At 32.8% G+C, this 15,636-nt stretch overlaps 1 pseudogene; it reads right to left on the reverse strand.

Moving 5' to 3' along the window:
* The window catches only part of LOC121997447, a 30,708-nt pseudogene extending 18,676 nt beyond the window's left edge, over positions 1–12,032 (reverse strand).
* Between the last annotated feature and the right edge of the window lie 3,604 nt (positions 12,033–15,636).

Consider the following 15,636-nt stretch of genomic DNA (forward strand, 5'->3'; position numbering starts at 1 on the left):
CCTCCTATTATTTAAGTCTACTCCAGGCATCACCCTCTAGATTCATATCCTGCACCTACTACTTTGTCATCATATCCAGTCCTAAGCGATGATCTTCCTATTGCGTTACGCAAAGGTAAACACTAATGTACTTATCCTACTTCTTCTTTTATTTCTTATAACGGCTTGTCGTCTTCCTCTTGTTATTTTATTGCTTCACTTGACTCTATCTCTATTCCTAAGACTGTAAGTGAAGTCATATCTCATCCTAGTTAGAAAGATGCAATGATAGAGGAGATGAATGCTTTAGAAGATAATGACACTTGGGACTTGATCGATCTACCTTCAAGGAGACCGAGCTATTGGATGCAAATTATTATTCACAATTAAAGTCAATTCAGATGGGTCAGTTGCTAGATTAAAAGTTCGTCTTGTCATTAAAGGTTATGCTCAAATCTATAGGATGAATTATTCGGACACTTTTTCTCCTGTTGCAAAGTTGACATCTGTTTTTTTCAATGGTCGCTACTCATCATTGGTCTTTACATCAACTTGATATTAAGAATGTTTTTCTTCATCGTGATCTTCAAGAGGTGTATATGAAGTACACTCCTAGTTTTGTTGCTCAAGGAGTCAGGGCAAGTTTATCGTCTTTGAAAATCTTTGTATGATTTGAAACAGCGTCCTCGTGCTTGGTTGATTGTTGAAAAATTTTGTATGATAAAAAACAAATCTGATCATTCTATGTTCTATAAGCAGTCAGGAGTTGGTATCATTATATTAGCTGTATATGTGAATGATATTACTTAAGTGATACCATGTTTATCGGATGCAAATTGGGCAGGTTCTAAAATGGATAGACGATCTACTTCCGGTTATTGTATCTTTGTTGGAGGAAATTTAGTCTCATGGAAGACTAAGAAGCAAAACGTTGTGTCATAATCAGAATCAGAATATAGGGCTATGACACAGTTTGTGTATGAAATAATGTAGATATATTAACTCTTAATTGAAATAGAACTTAAAATTTTAGTACCAGCTAAACTGTGGTGTGATAACCAAGTTGCTCTTCATATTGCATCAAATCATGTGTTTCATGAGCGAACTAAGTACATTGAAATTAATTATCATTTTGTTCATGAGAAAATTCAACAAAACTTGATTTCTACCGGATATGTGAAGATCGGAGAACTCATGGGCATCTTCACAAAAGCTTTAAATGAGGTTTGGGTTGATTATCTTTGTAACAAGTATGGTATGATTAATATCCATATTCCAACTTGAGAGGGTGTATTATCTATATATATATTAATTACCATATATGTATATATTAGTTACCATATTATCAGTATATATTAGTTAATATATATCTGTCAATTAAGTTAATTATCAATTAGCCTAATTATAATTTCCTAAAAATAAATCCCTAGTTTGTACATAAATATGTCTCACTCTAAGTTTATGGATTCTTTTTATGTCAAGTTACAATCATAATAAAAAGAACCAATAAATGAAATGGGAAGATATCCCTTGGTGAAAAAGATGTGATGATAAAAAGATATTACAATTTGGAAAGTGACATATACTTCAATACGGCTTGATGTGAAGACTTCAGATCTATATCAATAGAGAAGATCTAGATTCCCTTTCAATAAATTGTATGGAAATTAATATATCACAATCCAGCCACATACAAAGAGCAAATAATAATATTACTCTAATGAGGCAATTATTGATACTTGTGCTTCCTAAAGAAGATTATCCAATTTCAAGGCCAATTTTAGAAGTTTTTGCATAAGCACTACATATTTTGTGGCTTATGTTGGTGTAAGTGCTAAAAATTCTGATATTATTTATTATTCATTATGAAATGAGAGAAATCTATTATTTAATGGATTATCTCTCAATTAGTTAAATTATATTTTTAAAATAATGATAAAATTATCTAATAGAAAGGAGTGGTTACACAAATGTCCGTATATAACCCCCCAGAAAGATATGCACTATGGAGTTTTATTACTATTGCCTGCATACGGATTTTAAAACCTCACTCTACATAAAATTCTATCAAGAATTTAGTATAGTAGCGGTAGAATGATTGATTTAAAATATAAAAAATATATTCAGGAATGAAGTGCCCAGTCCATCATGCACTGACGCACGTGCGTTTATGTGACTAAGATTGGAGTCTAGATCACACTGAGCCACAGTGATGCTGTATTCATTGTACATGACAAATTGTGCAGTACCAATCAAGACAAACTCCACCGATAAGAAAGAACAAGATCAACAGAGAGGCATGGCTCACTTACTTTCAACTTTCAACTTGGGCTGAAATTAACCATCAACCCCACTTACATATACATATATTTTATGCCTTCTCATCGATTCACGCAATTATCAACTCTCAAATACTATTACTCTCTTATATCATCTTGAAAAATTGAACTATGGATACTATGGTACCCTAAGTCCCAAGCCAACAAAAAAACACAGCTTCGACATGTGACAGAATAAAAGAACCAATTTTTGCTAAAATTCTTGGAGATGGATGAGACCATTACATTAAGCTACAAAATGCACGCCTTGCGCAGGAAGTTTAACTGGGACCTAGCAAGATGAATGCAAGAGGAAAAACCTAAGAGTTAATCAGTCAAATTCAAGAGGAATGCAGAGGAGTTTGGAAATGCTAAAACAATCTTTCAATAAAGGAGCATGTCTGACTGACATAAATACTATGCATAACTGCAGAACGGTGTCAGTCTGTTACAACTGCAACTACACAAAGTGTTCATGCCAGACATTACATTGTTTAGAATTTAAGATCAACTTTCTTCCTCCAAATTATAACCAAATCACAACATTCAAACTTAGGTAATGCAAGTAGACACAGTCAATTTAGGCTAATACAACCTTCCAGATGCTGAATAAGAACAGATATAAGATGTCTTAAGTTAAAAGCAAACAATTTTGCATATCACAACATCAGAATCCGGCACGACAATTCAACAAATCATGCATGAATATTGAAATCCAAGACAAGATGGTCGCTTACCAGTCATCTGCTAGGCCACTAGAAGACAACTTCACTGGAAACAAAACATGTTTCATTGTCATCCAGAATCTGCATTTCAGAAGACCTGCTATGTTGATCAACTTATCCTAGAAATAAAAGGTTGAGGTGGAAATATTGCAAGAGATTCAACTATAACAGATACCTTTCAGAACAAAGTAACTTTGTGCAAGCAGAAAAAAGGAGTTTCAAACTATAGCTAGGATGATGATGTCTCTATGCCTCAAAACAAACTTCAATTCAGATGTGCAAATAATAAAATAAAATTGAGCATGACAAGAATTATTTAATTACCTAACGTATCTACAATCTGTGAAAACATTAAGCAAACAAACATTCCAATGACGGGTGACTACTGATAATCCAACAATTACAAGTTAAAATGTTAGAGAATGAACATGGAATCTTGTTAGAGCATCCCATATATAAATTGTAGTAAGCTTTCCTCATTACTGGAAACGTGTTTATGAGCACTAGAAGGATCAGGAGGACATACGGGTCTGCTCGATTTATTCTGCATAGTTCACAATAGAAGTGAGATGGAACTTCAGGAGTACCATCCCCAGGTTTTTCAGGAATAATAACACAATCAATATGCTGCCAGGCTCGACATCGATTATCTTCGCACTGCAAAAAAAGGGGAAAAAATCAAAATCTGTAATAAGAAAGTGTGGCTAATATTAACAATAACTCAAGCAATTAACAAAAAAATCTTTGTGGATCAACATAGCTAGAAAGAAACTTTAACAGACAAAAGGAGAACCAGAATCATCTAACAAAGATGACTGTGCATCAGTCAAAAAACTGATTTGAAACTCAATGGTGTATGAATGGATAAGTACAAATTGAAATTCTTATAGTTGCAGAGTGTGCTATCACAAGCCCTAGTAATAATTATTTTGTTTTTTCTTTAAATGATTTTTTTCATCATTATCAATTTTATCGTCAAATTGTGCTTATGGCAACCATTTGAGATAGGTTACATGGATCTTATTGCTCTAATGAGCTCCAGCAAAGTTATAAAATTGTCATCATCACAATCATCAACATCATCATCAAATTGTTCTTGTCCCAACTATGAAAAAAATATAGACCAACTAAGTTACCATTTATTACACGATTGTTTTGGTCTTATGCCCCTGGCATCTTCACTTTAATAACTAAATTTCTCAAATTTTAAATTTATTAATCATCTTTAAACAAATTCATACCATCTCACAACCTATTCTTATCTCATTTATCATATATTTAACCAACACTTACTGCTCTCAAACACTTTTTTTTGTATATTTTATCCTTTTTAGTACCCCCACATCCATGCATTATCATATTTTCAACATTAATTTTTCTTGAACACACCTCATCCCACCATCCATAAAGTAAGTAGGATCATATTATGGTCGTATGATTTCCCCTTTTAGCATAAAGGGACACAATCATTTTCCATTCTTCAGCCTATTAATGATATCTTCATAGTCTCTCTTTCTTGTTAAAGAAAAAACGAAAGATATCTAAAAACCTTATAATAGTTTAACTTATCTTAAAATCATTAGATTCTAAATTCTTTTTCTGCAGTTCAAGCTTCAAATTATTTATACACACTCATCAATTAACACAATCTTGTCAATCAATAACCATCACCAAGAAGGTTTAGTTCAATATGTTTAGTGAACTCATGGTAAAAAGGTAAAATGAGAGACTTAAAATTGACCTTTGGAGTAAACCTAGGGTTATATGAAAATCTTTTATCATATGCCTAGTAAGACTAGCATAGTTACTACATTATCATACAAATCAGTTAGCACTAATATATGATTACTTGATAGTCTTTTCTTTTCTAAAACGTATTACAATAATTGTTTAGGGATTCTATCATAAGTTTTTATTAGTTAATAAAGCACTTATACAAATCTTTATTTTCTTCTCTATGTTTTTCATATGTTATTAAATAAATAGCATCTGTAATCAATATTTCGGACATGTAATCAAATTGATTCTCTGAAATTTTTATCTTATTTCTTATTATCCTCTCAATCACTCCTCAGAATTTCATGGTATGATTTATAAACTTGATACCTCTACAATTTGATTCTTTTGTCACCATCTTAGTTCTCGAAACATTAAGTTTCTTATACAAAGAGTAATTAGAGCATTAAAGTCTCGTGAGAAAAAAAATCCCTATAATTCTATATTATGGTTTAGAGACTAGGTAGATTAGAAAATTCTAGGAAAGATTCACCTCCTCTGGAGTTTTAATTTCTTGAATACTTTTCTGTTGTCTCAAAATTTTAATTTTCTTATACAAAGATAAATAAGAGGATTAATTTCTATACTATGGTTTAGAAATTTGGTTGATTAAAAAATTCTAGGAAAGATTCACCTCCCCTAAAGTTTTACATTTTAGAAAAAGTAGCAAACAAGAGTTTTAAAGCACGCTCCTCAAACCAGTTGGTCAAATTTCTACATATTTCATTCTTATGAGTTTAAAATAAAAGGTAATTTATCGAGTACCTAAGTTTTCCAAATACCTCAATCACACACCCTACATTTAAATTACCAACTCATTTACCTCTTTTCCAAAATACCCATTGCCTCTGTCATTTGCCTTTACCTTTTTGCTGTTGTCTATTCACCAACTCGACCACGATTTCACGACCAAGTTGCAGCCGATGTGAAATCATGGTCAGGCTGCTTGACCAAGTTGGCCGCCATTTCATGGCCGCCTCTGCTGCTTGTTTGAGCGGCCACCAGTTAGACAAAAGGCGGAGGGAGGTAGACGGTGGAGGAGGGAAAGAGTATTTTTGCGATACGAGAACACGAGTTAGTGATTTTAAAACTAGGGTAAGTGATTTGGGTATTTGAAAAACTTAGGTGCATAGTTTAGTAAATTGTCGCAAAATAGAATACCAAACTTGGAAATAGAGACAACAAAATCCAAACATAATACTAATAAACATCTTGTGTTTATTATTATGTTCAACTTATTTGAAGTATCTTCTAAGATATAGTGTTCAAGAAGATTTTTTTACAGCATTTAAAAGTTAGGGAAGCAGCAGTACCTGAATCATTGATTCAGTAATTAATGATTTCCCACAGGGACAGCGGACTTTAATTTCTGGCTTGTATGAATCAAATTCTTCCTTAGGTTTTGCATGACTGAATTCAGAGCCACTGAGTTTTCTAGATGCTAAGTCTGTGGTCCCAGGAATTTGCATTTTTCTGTGTGAGGCATGCCAGAATACATTTCACTATAATGTAAAGGTGAAAGGTAAGAAACAACTGAAGCTATAATCACCTATATGTATCTTCAATTATTTTAACTACAACATCTGTACTCATATTTCTCCTCCCCCAAACTGGTTTCGGAACTGCACAGAAAGATTCAAATCCACTCTTGGTCAGTATGTATATCAAAGAAATAGTAAATGAATGGAGGCAAGTGCGTGCATATTAGTGCATAGGTAAATGGACATATTAGTGCATAGGTAAATGGACGACACACGGTTCAGCTTCAAGGTACCTTGAAATAAGATAGAGGAAAATCACAAGTGTCATCACTCAACATTGTATAAAGTGCAATTTTTATTTTTATAAAAAAAAATTTGAAGTATTTAAATTGACAAGTTGAAAGAAACAAATACATAAGATCTTGTTAGTCATCTTAACTCACTGAAGCACTTGAAGTTCCCAACACTACACAACAGTCAGGAAGCTGGCATTGAGCTTGGCTTCAATTAATGACTGGAAGCAAAAAATATTTATAATGTTTTAAAAAAACAAAGATGCCATCAAAAGAATGGAATTACTATATTACTGATTCCAACTTATCAGATGATGGACACTCCATATTTTGATTTTAGAATCTAAATAATACCCAGCTTAGATATAGAGGGAAAAAAACAAAAAACGCTATGAAAATAACCAGATGCAAATTGACATGATATAACCTAATTTAAAATTCATGTTGAGAAGATAAACTATCCTCTGGTTGCAAAATATGGTTTATCAATAAGGAAAATGAGGCAAACAAATGTAAAACTGAATATCAATTTATCAATGCCAACTAACTCAAAAAATTAAACAGAAATGAATTCAGTGAGACAAAAAGTTTAGCCAAACTGAGAGAGAGTGACAAACTACATTTCTTTTTCAACGAGGTCTACATACTAAAGTGCAGGCATGGGAAGTGATTCTAATGGTGCTTCCAAATGAAGTGATGAAAATAGCAAACAAAGTTAACCAAATTTAATACCCTGATTATCTCCAAGGAGAGCCAAAATTCTGTCCATTAGTTCCTGCATGATATAAGTAGATCAAAGATCAGGCAAAGCCATCTAGAGAAGCCAATAAAAGTGAACGACAAAAAGATTGCAACTTAGATAACAACTTAAAATTCAAATGCAGAATGGCTGATCATAGAAGAAAAACTATTTTATGTGAACCATTTGAATATGAGATGTTCAAAAATAAGTATGTTGTACAATTTTAATGAGAAATTGATGAAGAATCACGACCAATTTATGTCCTCCAATACGGCTATGTTCCCCTTCGAGCTGTGACAAGAAGAAAACGAGGCTACTAGCCTCTCTTTTAGGTCTTGAAGAAGGACGATGGAGACTACCAATAAGGAAGATGACCAACCCATGGCCTCCTGACGCCATTGCGCTCTATTCGGAGTCCAGACGAGGCAGAATCATCTTTCTAGTGGTTGACACGACAGCTCGTACCTGTGGCATAGGCATGTTACACTCTGTCTTTGACAGAGCAAAGAGGCCCTTCTAAAAGGAAACACAGCCTTCTTAGGCACAGTCATGCCCAAGGGCATGGTTGTGTTGCGACATTATGGTTCACACAAACTAGGTCACCAAAACTCTAGATTTGGTATTTTAAGTTTTTCTTTTATTTGTTTTAAATTTTTAGGATTAGTTTTCTTTTTTAAAAGTTAGTTTAGATTTTATCTTTTTTTTAGGATTAGTTTTCTTTTATTTTTTCTTTTTTCTGTTGCAACTTTTTCTTATTTCTTAAGCTATTTAAACAAGGGTTAAAGCTCTTGCAAAAATATGTCGAGTTTGATTTTAATTTGAATAAAAAATTATTTCCTTTTAAACCTAGTGGTGGTTCCTCTTCGTTGGTGAATCCCCCTCTTCCTACGTTTTCTCTACAACATCTATTCAAATGTTGCACCTGAAGATTTCTTCCCTATGTCAGTTGGTATCAGAGTCTTAGATCCCATCAATGGTTGTCGTGGTCATGATCAAGGTTGTAATAGGCAAGTTCCAACAGAAGAAGCATCACATCGTGATCATAGCACCAAAGACGAAATACTTGAAGATCTATAGAGACAAGTTACGGAGTTATCCTAGCGTCTAACGATGCAAGATCTTGAAGATCGTGAGATACGTCATTCAAGTCGTGACGGGCAAGTTCCGACTAGGAAGTCTCACAATGTGATCATAGTGTCCGAGATCTTAAAGGTCATAAGTTTTTTAATTTTAATTTGGATAAAACTTTTCTTGAGAAAGATCTGGACGACAAGATCAAAATAGTCGGTGATCCAATTTTCAATAAAGACGAGACCAAGTCAACTAGCAAGTCAGTATATAACAAGGTACTTCATGGTGATGATTGTGAGATTTTAGTCATTCATGAGATTCCAGATGGCAGATTATCTAAGGATGCAATGCATGTTCCATCATATGTATAGCAACCGCCCATAAATTTGGCCAAGTTAATGTCATAGGATCTTCTTCCCATTCTACCATTTACGAGATGACTTTTGATTTACCAGCACTCGAGGACTTTTGATCTTGCAGATACTACCTTGAACTAGAGGACGAGCTATTTTAACCTGAGGCATCTAATGTAGGAGCATCCAGCAACACGACTAATTTATGTCCTCCGATATGACTATGTTCCCCTTCAAGCTGTGACGAGAAAAAAACGAGGTTACCAGCCTCTCTTTTGGGTCTTGAAGAAGGACGATCGAGACTACCGACAAGGAAGATGGCCAACTTGTGCTCTCTTGGGCGTGTTACACTATCTTTTGATAGAGCAAAGAGGCCCTTCCAAATGGGAACATGGCTTAAACGTATTCCTAGGCACGGTTGTGCCCACGGGCATGAGCATGTTGCGGCACTATGATTCACACAAACTGCCAAACTCTATATTTGGTACTTCAACCTTTTCTTTTATTTATTTTAAATTTTTAGGATTAGTTTTTTTTTCTAAAAGTTAGTTTAGATTTTATCTCTCCTTTTTTTTAGGAGTAGTTTTCTTTTATTTTTTCTTTTTTTCTATTGCAACTTTTTCTTATTTCTTATGTTATTCAAACAAGGGTTAGGGCTCTTGTAAAAATATGTTGAGTTTGGTTTTGATTTGAATAAAAAATTATTTTCATTTAAACCTAGAGATGGTTCCTCTTCGTTGGCGAATCCCCCTCTTCCTATGCTTTCTCTACAACCTCTATTCTAACGTCGCACCCAAAGATTTCTTTTCTGCGTCAGAAATATCACATAGTTCCACACAGAACATAAAAGTTCAAATGCAAATTTAGTTCTTATGCTTGAAATTGAACTTTACTAATAAAAATACTCTTAAAGAACAAAACATCAACAAATTAAGAATGTCAAATGTGAGGAGAGAAGGCCATGTCAAGTGAGGAAGAGAGATGAAGTTAAACATGTAGTAGGCCTTTGGTTGCAATCATGAGGCGGTTATTTCATCAGTGTACCAAACTGCAGCAATTATGCCATTTGGATTAAAATAACTTTCTTGCTGGCCTATATAAAAAGAGAATAGAAAAAACTGACTAACCTGCTTTTTCCCTTGCTTGGCAAGACCAAGTTGGGTCAGGACATCCTTGAGCTCTTTTATTCTAAAGTATGTCAACTTTTCCTGATGAGATAAATTGGCAAAGGCATTAAAATCTGACAAGAAAAACATCCATTATACTGCAAGATAGTCTGTGTGCATAATTACACAGAGGAAAACAAAAAGCATGTTCTTCAACTCATGCATCCCCAAATTTTTACTATTATATCTATACATATAGAGCTATCAAAAATGATGTATCAGGTTTATCAGTAGCACCTAAGGAATGTGCTAATTATGTCATTATGTTTGTTACAACAAACTCAGTTAAATAGAACAGAAATACAAATGGAATAAAGGAAATCCGATTTTAAGTTGGTCCTCATTCATTTGACCAAATTAAGTTGGTTTGCATGAACGTAGCATTATTGGTCATGGTTTTCTACAACTTGAACTCATCATTTGAGAATTTATATGTTGACAAAAACCTCTTTTGAGTTTTTTTTTCTTCTCTTTTTGTATAGCCCACTTATTATTGTGAACTTTTCAAAACGGGTGATTCAGGAACCTATTCAAAATCAGCTTGTAGGTTGTAACAGCATTAAGCATGTCCATAAACTCAAGTATCTTGACATCCATGTCTGCTTATAGATTCTGTTGAGGTAGCTATGAGGTGAGGAAAATTAAATGTGGTGATTTATCCCAGGAAACTGACAGCCACAATCAAGTGCAGACTAGATAATTGTCTCTTAAAACCCAAATGATTCATTAGCATAGACAGTCCTGCACTATCCTTATTGTTTTTTGAATGTTAGTTGAATTAAAAGTACAACCAGGTTATTACTTTCAAAACTAACTGATGCAGGACATAGCCACGTGCCTCAATCAGCAATCTCTTGGCAAGAGAGAAAATAAGGTAAGCAGATGATCATGAGAATCTACCAAATAAAAATTTGATTCATAAATCATACCATACTGAATTATTTACAATTACGCCTATATGTAAAATTTTGCTATCTAGAAAAAGGAAATAAATATTCATGAAGGTAATAGACACATTGTATCATTATTACCATACATTATTAAATCTAGAAAATATATCTTGCAAGAGTATGCATCATTCTCCTAAAACCAATTCATGTGAATTGACTGAGTCCAACAACTTTCTTCTACTGCTACTGAATGTCAGGATTGACAAGAAAAGAGTGCATTCTACATATGATAGATAGTGTATGAGATAGAAAGATAAATGGATCTCCCACAACCTCACGTTGGAATCAGGACTCTGTGTGCCTCAACTGAAAAATATAGCGGCCTGTAGCTCGTCTGAAGAATCTTCTACCTTCCTAGACCATCATGTACAAGCTTAATTATGGTGCTCTGATAGCATTTGAGACAACATACTTTAATTGGCAATCTTATGGCAAGAAGGAACACATGATAACCGGAATATCTCAAGCAGGTACCAACTGCTATTTTAGTTCATAATCTATGACATAATGAATTACTCACAGTTATCACTAAATCTACTTTTGTTCACAAGCAGGTACCTCATAAGTCGGCTTGATCATTTAACTAGCAAAAGGAAGAAATGGAAGTGACTCTTCCGTCCTTAGCACAATGAATTTCCACCAAAATACCAAATTTCTCTCCAATTTGACAGCAAACACATCTTTCCTCTCATTATCGATCTAACAACCAACACTCATTGATCCCACCCGTCACCCAAAGGTAATAAAACAAAACAAAACAGAAATACGTTCAGAAAGAGCGACAGAAGAGAGATATACTCGACAACTAGCCGCCGACTCCATCAAATCCAGTTCTTTCACGATGAATTCCAAGAACACTTTAGCTTTCTATCCCAACTGACCAAGCTCAGATGCCGGAGCCCGAGGAAACACAAAATTCGCTCAAACAAGAACTGCCTCCGTAGATCTTCGCATCGATTCACGGCAACATGGAAACCCAGGCACCAGTATAGCTGCGAGATATCCCGGCCTAAAACCCTCCAGCGAATTCAGGATTAGGAGGGAACCGATCAATCTGTATAGTTTCAGGAAGATCGAGGCGAGCACGGAGTACGAGATCGCCGGCAATTCGTCGCCGCCCGCCGTATGGATTAAGCGAGCTCCGAAGAATTCGATCAGGAGGAGGAGAAAGAGGATTTGTATGGTGGCGGACTTATGCGCCGGATTCAAATCGGATTCATTGCGCCGAACAAGTCCGCCTCATCGATTAAGTCACACTCTACAACTACGCCACCCACGCCCTTTACTCGAGAGGAGGCTGTGTGCGCCAGCAGACAGGGAACGGGTACGAAACGGTATATGGATGTGTGAGTATGGAAAATAATATCTAGATGACATTTTGTCTTCTCATTGGGTCAATTTATTTTATTTATTAAGCGTGGAAAATGGGGCTTCAGTGTATGGTTATCTCAGCGGAATCCTTGGAGGAAGGGAAGAGCTCAGCTCTTCCTTGTTTACTTCAGAAACCTTTTCTGTGGAATAGAATTCCAAAAATAACCTTTTAGTCACCGGAAGAGGAGTGTACCGACGGGCTCTTCCACCACGGAGGGCTCGTTCCTCTGGCACTGCGTTGGGGTCGACTTGGTCCACAGCCTTCCCGACAAGCTCCGGTAGGCGGAGGTTCTGCTAGCGGCGGATGGGCTCGTCCTGGTGCATGGAGGTTTCGCGGGCCGCGGAACGAGTTGGCGGCGGCCTGCCTCCTGATCTGAGTCCGACCAGATGTCTGCAATGAGCTCGTGATAAAGACAAGGGCAGTTTTGAGATTGTCCCAATCCTCCTCTCCTTCCTCTTCCTTGCCTCATATTTCCTTTAGTTACCCTCCCCTCTTTTGTCTTCGAAAAGTAAACAAAGCCTTAATTAGTGTCCAGATGGGATTCCCTCACATCAGTCGAGAAGTTTCCAGTGTAAATTCGTTTTAGACCTTGAGATATTACAATTTTCAAAAAATAAAAGTTATCATACTTTATTTTTGTTTTTTTTAATCCTAAATTTACAACTATTACATTATAAACTAATGGAGGGTGTCGATAATAATAACAAAAGATTTATATTATAAAGATTCATGAATTATTGTTAGGAAATTATTAACAAAGGCTATAATTAGATAAGAGTGAATAGTACCCATCGCTTTTTATATTTTTTAAAAAAAAATATCGAGTAAACATAGCAGAATTAAAAACAAAGGAAAACAAATAATGCTAACACAACATCAAGTTTTACTTAGTTTGGAGCTTGTGACGACTCTTACTTCAAGACCGGCATGTGAGAATGCTTTCGTTGAGCAATCATTAATCAATCGGAAAATTACATATACAATTAAATTTAAGTACAAGTAACTTGAACAATAGAAGAAATATCGACGACTTAGAGGAAAAGATCTTTAGCATAGTTATCATCGAAGTAGATTTCGGGCGTTGTAGAAGTCTTTTCGGAGCAGTGCACAAGAGCAGAAGTTATTTGAATTGGTGTTCTTAAGCTGATTATCGAACCCTCTTTTTATATCCCTCCTGGGATGCCTGGATCCCTTCCCGGGCACTTAATTATCTAATTTTAAAAATTATTTATAAAAAATTATTTAAAAATTATTTTGAAAATTATTTTAACCTAGAAAACATATTTTAACTTAAGAATTATTTTAAAAATTATTTTAACTTAAAAAAATATTTTAAAAAATTAATTTAACTTAAAAAAATATTTTAAAAAATAATTTAACTTAAAAATTAATTTAACTTAAAAAATATTTTAAAAAAAATAATTTAACTTAAAAATTATTTTAAAAATTAATTTAACTTTAAAATCATTTGAAAAATTAATTTAATTTAAAAATTAGGGTTAAAAAATTAAACTTTAAAATTAAAATGAAAAATCAAATTAAAAATTTAAACTTAAAATTAAAGCTTAAATTAAAACTTAATTTAAAACTTAAAACTTAAAACTTATACACGAAACTTAAAACTTAAATCTTAATTTACAAATAATTAAAATTTGATTAACTTAAAATTCTAAATTGAATTAAATAATTAATTAGTAAATAATTGAAGTAAAAACTTCAAATATTAACTGTGCTATATTGTACTTTAAATTAGACTTGACCTTACATTAAAAAGTTAATTAAAACTTAGTCTTAATTTAACTCAATCAATCTTAATTTCAACGTTAATCAAAATCTTAACTTTATTATAATTAAATCATAATTTATCATAATTAAATATTGACTCAAATTGAACTTTAACATTATTTAACTTTGTTTAATAACTTTATTAAATTAATACTAATTCTAAACTTAGCTAATCCTAATTCAAAGTAATTTAAGTTAAACTTAATCAAAACTTAAAAATTAAGTAAATTAAAATAGTAACTTATAATTAATATTTTCAATCAATTAATATAAAATTTAATTAAATAAGTCAAGTAAAATAAAAATTAATCAATAAATATTGATAATGATTAACTATTATTGAGTTAGTAACAAATTACTTATTATTTCATAAGCAAATTACTTATTATTGAGAATAATTGATTATTGATTAATTTTAATAGTTTTATTTTAATCAAACAATTATACTAAGTATATAAAAATACTTATGTAAATAATATACTCGATAAACATAAGTATTACTAATACTAAATCCCCTAAAATACTTAGATAGAAAAATGTGCTAAGGTTTTGAAATTTAATATACCCAAACTTCAATGTTAACTTAAGCGGGAGTGTTAAATTAAGGGGGAGTGTTGATTTCAGGGGGAGTAATAAATTCAGGAGGAGTGATACATTCAGGGGGGAGAATTACTATTCAACATATTTTACAAAATTATGTTTAAATGTTTAACCTTTTTAAAAGTTATTTTAAAATTAAAACAATAAATTCTAAAAATAGCTTTAAAACATCAGTTTTTTTTAAGATTTCAAAATCTTACTTAAAATTTTACCAGTCGATTTTTGAAAACTTTCCTTTATATATTTTTCAAAAATCCATCTTCGAAAAAGTTTCGAAAATTCTTTGAAAAGTTATACTTCAAAATATTATCATCTTATTTTTGAAAACTTAAATTTTTGAAAAGATATTTTTAAAACATCTCCTATATCTTTTTAATGCTTTTTCAAAATATTTTTGAAAGCTAGATTCAATTTTCAAAATATTTTCCAAACCTTTTATTTCAAAAATGTTGTTTCCTTAATCTTCTAACTCTGTTCTAACATTTTCAAAATTTTAAAAATCTAATGAAAAAAATAATAAATTATGCAAAATTAGTAGACTTTAAAAATTATTTTTAAGTTCTTCATTGAAAATCTTTATTTTTGAACAAGTTATTAACTAATTTTATAAATTTCCCTCGTTACCAAATATTATTGTTGGTGCAAAGTATAATTAATACAGAGTAGTAACCTTTAAGTTTATATCTTTTTTATGTGTGCCAAAAGGGGAGAGTAATCTTAAGTTAAAAAAGTTAAAGGAAGAGAGTTATCTTAAGTTAGAAAAGTTAAAATATTTCTAAAACTTTTCGAATCTCTCAAACTTTGAGATTTAACCCTTAAAAGACCCAAACCTAACTTAAAAAAATTGTCAAATATCAAAAAGAGGGGGATTGTTGGTGCAGTCGACCTCTAGGATTTCAATGTTTGACAATATACCTAAGTCTGGTTTGTTTGATCAAGTGTTAATCCAAACAAGACTTGATGTTTGGAAGAGAGAAGTCTAGTCATGACTAGATGACTAGCAAATGTAAGTCCTAACCAAAGAA

Source organism: Zingiber officinale, chromosome 6A, assembly GCF_018446385.1.
Source record: "Zingiber officinale cultivar Zhangliang chromosome 6A, Zo_v1.1, whole genome shotgun sequence".
NCBI classification, from domain to species: Eukaryota; Viridiplantae; Streptophyta; class Magnoliopsida; order Zingiberales; family Zingiberaceae; genus Zingiber; species Zingiber officinale.